General features: G+C 35.6%; 1 pseudogene; it reads left to right on the top strand.

Annotated features, from left to right (window-relative positions):
- Positions 1 to 2,650: 2,650 nt before the first annotated feature.
- Positions 2,651 to 4,226, top strand: LOC144309013 (S-adenosylmethionine decarboxylase proenzyme pseudogene; annotated as a pseudogene).
- The last annotated feature ends 386 nt before the right edge of the window (positions 4,227 to 4,612 follow it).

Genomic DNA, 4,612 nt, shown 5'->3' with positions numbered 1-4,612 from the left:
TATGTTGGCAAATTGAACTCCAATAAAAAAAGTAATAAAAAAAAAAGGACTTGCCTTAAAGAAATGCTAAAGGGAGTTCTTTGGAAGTAAAAGGATGCTAATTGACATCATAAAAACATAAGAAGGTAGAGTTAAAATTCACAGGTAATGGTCAATATACAGTCAAAATCAAATTTTGTCACATGGTAATGGTGACACATAGTTCACTTATAACTCTAATTTAAAAGGGTGTTTTTTAAAAATTTTATTAATTCATGAGAGACGCAGAGAGAGAGGCAGAGACACAGGCAGAGGGAGAAGCAGGCTCCCTGTGGGGAGCCCGATGGGGGACTCGATCCCAGGACCCTGGGATCACGCCCTGAGCCAAAGGCAGATGGCTCAACTGCTGAGCCACCCAAGTGTCCCTCTAGTATAAAAGTTAAAAAACAAATATAACCAAAAAAAAAAAAAAAAAACCCACCCCACCCCACTATAATGAGTTATTAGTTACACAACATAAAAATATGTATAATCTGTAATATCAATAACCTAAAATATGAGGGGGAAGAGAAATAAAAGTGTAAGTTTATGAACTCTATTAAAGTTAAGTTATTAGCAGTTTAAAATAGGATATTATAATTTTAACATATTTTATATAAGCCTCATGGTTACACAAGGGAAAAACCTGTAGTAATTACATAAAAGAATATTATAAAAAAGTAAAATTATACTGAAGTCAAAAGACATCAAAACACACACATGCACAAAAGATGGCAGGTTATGAAAAAAGGAACACTGGAGCTACAAAACAGCTAGAAGACAATTTAGAAATGATAATAGTGAATACATACTAATCAATAATTACTTTAAATGTAAATGGAATATATGCTCCAATCAAAAGACATACAATGGCCAAATGGATTAAAAAACAAGATCCAATGAGATGTTGCTTACAGGATACTCACATTAGCCTTAAAGACACACATATTGAGAGTGAGAGAAGGAAAAAGAACTTAAAGGTGAAATCAACAGCAATACAGTAATAGTTGGGGGATTTTGTACCCCACTCTCAACCATGCATCAGACAGAGAGTCAATAAGGAAAAAGCAGATTTGAGTAACAACATATACAAAGTGGACTTAACAGATATATACCAAACATTTTATCTGACAATAGCAGAATACACATTCTCCTCAAGCAAGCATGAAACATTCTAGGATACACCATATGGTAGGCGACGTAACAAGTGTTAGCAAATTCAAAAAGACTGACATCATATCAAGTATCTTCTCTGACCACAGTGGTATGAAACTAGAAATAAGTAACAGGAGGAAAGTTGGAAAATTCACAAACACATGGAAGTTAAAAACTACTCTCTTGAACAACAAGTAGATCAAAGGAGAATTAAATGAAAAAGAAAAATGTACCTTGAGACAAAAGAAATTGGAAACATAACATACCAAAACTTATAGGATGCATCAAAAGCAGTTATAGCAATAAACATGTACATTAAGAAACAAGAATATCAAATAAACAACCTAACTCTATACCTTAAGGAATGAAAGAAAATACTGAGCCCAGAGTACACAGAAAGAATGAAATAATAAAGATTAGAGTAGAAATAAATGAAATTAAGAAAAACAATACATATCATTAACCAAACTAAGAGTTGTGTCTTTGAAAAGAAAAAATTGGCAAATCTTTAGCTAGACTAACCAAGTAAAAAAGAGAGAGAACCCAAATCAACAAAACATTATAAATAAAAAGCACACATTATAATTTATACCACAGAAATAAAAAGTATTATGAGAGGCTACTTTGAACTAGTATACACCAATTAACTGGACAACACAGAAGAAATGGAAAAATTATTTCAAACATACAGCCTAGCAATGACTGAATCAGTAAGTAAAAGAAAATCTGGACAGACCAATTACAGGTAAAAATACTGGATCAGTAATCAAAAATCTCCCAAAGGAAAAAAAACCCCAGGACCATACAGCTTCACATTTGAATTTTATCAGACATTCAAAGAAGAAATAATGCTAATATCTCCCAAACTCTTCCCAAAAAAATTGAAGAGGGAACATTCCCAAACTTACTTTATGAGGCCACTATTACTCTAATACCAGAACCAGAAAAGAACACTACCAGAGAATTACAGTCCAATATTCCTAATAAATACAGATGTGAAATTCTCAGTAAAATACTAGCAAACCAAATTCAGCAGAATATTAAAAAGATCATTCACCATGATCAAGTGGAATTCATCCCTGGTATGCAGGGATGGTTCAACATACAATCATCAGGCTTCCGCAGTATGGCCGGCAACATTAGCTAGCGCTCGCTCTACTCTCTCTAACGGGGAAACAGCGGACTACAAAAAAACTGAACTGTATCTGCCTCTATTTCCAACAGACTCACGTTCAACTTTCGCGCGCGCACACACACACACACACACACACACACAAAGAAAAAGCCGGGAAAATTTTATTAATCCTTTTTTTTTTAAAGAAAAAAAAAAGTTAATATAAAATTATAGAAAAAAAAAAAAGGAACCTGAACTTTAGTAACACAGCTGGAACAATCGGCAGCGGCAGTGGCGGCGGGAGAAGAAATTTAATTTTAGTTGATTTTCTGTGGTTGTTGGTTGTTGGATAGTCTCACGGTGATGGAAGCTGCACATTTTTTTCGAAGGGACCAATAAGCTGCTGGAGGTGTGGTTCTCCAGGCAGCAGCCTTATGCCAACCAAGGATCTGGAGACCTTCACACCATCCCCAGATCTGAGTGGGACATACTTCTGAAGGATGTGCAATGTTCAATCATAAGTGTGACAAAAACTGACAAGCAGGAAGCTTATGTACTCAGTGAGAGTAGCATGTTTGTCTCCAAGAGACGTTTCATTTTGAAGACATGTGGTACCACCCTCTTGCTGAAAGCACTGGTTCCCCTGTTGAAACTTGCTAGGGATTACAGTGGGTTTGACTCAATTCAAAGCTTCTTTTATTCTCGTAAGATTTTCATGAAGCCTTCTCACCAAGGGTACCCACACCGGAATTTCCAGGAAGAAATAGAATTTCTTAATGCAATTTTCCCCAAATGGAGCAGCATATTGTATGGGACATATGAATTCTGACTGTTGGTACTTGTATACTTTGTATTTCCCAGAGACTCAGGTAATCAGTCAGCCAGATCAAACCCTGGAAATTCTGATGAATGAGCTTGACCCAGCAGTTATGGACCAGTTCTACATGAAAGATGGTGTTACTGCAAAGGATGTCACTTGTGAGAGTGGAATTCGTGACCTGATACCAGGTTCTGTCATTGATGCCACACTGTTCAATCCTTGTGGGTATTCGATGAATGGAATGAAATCGAATGGAACTTATTGGACTATTCAAATCACTCCAGAATCAGAATTTTCTTATGTTAGCTTTGAAACAAACTTAAGTCAGACCTCCTATGATGACCTGATCAGGAAAGTTGTTGAAGTCTTCAAGCCAGGAAAATTTGTAACCACCCTGTTTGTAAATCAGAGTTCTAAATGTCGCACAGTGCTTTCTTCACCCCAGAAGATTGAAGGCTTTAAACGTCTGTGATTGCCAGAGCGCTATGTTCAATGATTACAATTTTGTTTTTACCAGTTTTGCTAAGAAGCAGCAACAGCAGAGTTGATTAATAAAAATGAAGAAGAAAAAATGCAAAAAGAGAACACACATAGAAGGAGGTGGTGGCTGCTTTTTAGATATTGATATCGGGGGCCATGCTTTCCATAACCACCACCTTGTAGCTGCAGAAAGCCCTAGATGTACTGATAGTGTAATCATTTTGAATTGTATGCATTATTATATCAAGGAGTTAGATATCTTGCATGAATGCTCTCTTCTGTGTTTAGGTATCCTATGCCACTCTTGCTGTGAAATTGAAGTGCATGTAGAAAAAACCTTTTACTATATGAAACTTTACAACAATTGTGAAAACAATTCAATTTGGTTTATGCACAGTGTAATATTTCTCCAGGTATCATCCAAAATTCCCCAGACAAGGCTTTCGTCCTCATTAGGTGTTGGCCTCAGCCTAATCATCTGGGACTGTTCTATTAAATTGCTGCCAGGATTTTACATCCAGTTACCTCCACTTTCTAGAACATATTCTCTACTAATATTACTGAAACCAGTTTCTACTTCATACAGATGTTTTTTGCAACAGCAATTAAAGTTTATCTTTCACAAGTCAAGTCCTCTTAAGAAAAATGATTGCAGTTATCCATTTTGTGTATTACTATTTTAACATTATTGCTTCCTGTACTTGTACTTCCTTTATTTGATTTTGTTCCTCACCATGGTGTCTTGCCTCCCAACCCCCCCTCAATAAAGCAATACACTGTTAAAAAAAAACATACAATCAATCAGTGTGATACAGAATGAAAAAAATTATGTGAACATCTCAATACATGCAAAATGAACAACTGACAAAATGCAACATCTGTTCATGATGAAACTCCTAAATTGGGTACAGAAGGAATTTACCTCAACATAATAAAGGATATATATGACAAACCAAGAGCTAACATCATACTAAATGCTAAAATGTTTAAAGCTTTCCTCTAAGATCATAAATAAGACAAGAGTG

This window comes from Canis aureus, chromosome X (assembly GCF_053574225.1).
Source record: "Canis aureus isolate CA01 chromosome X, VMU_Caureus_v.1.0, whole genome shotgun sequence".
Classification (NCBI taxonomy): Eukaryota; Metazoa; Chordata; class Mammalia; order Carnivora; family Canidae; genus Canis; species Canis aureus.
Note: the sequence above shows the minus strand (reverse complement) of the source record. Positions and strands in the feature narration are given on the sequence as shown.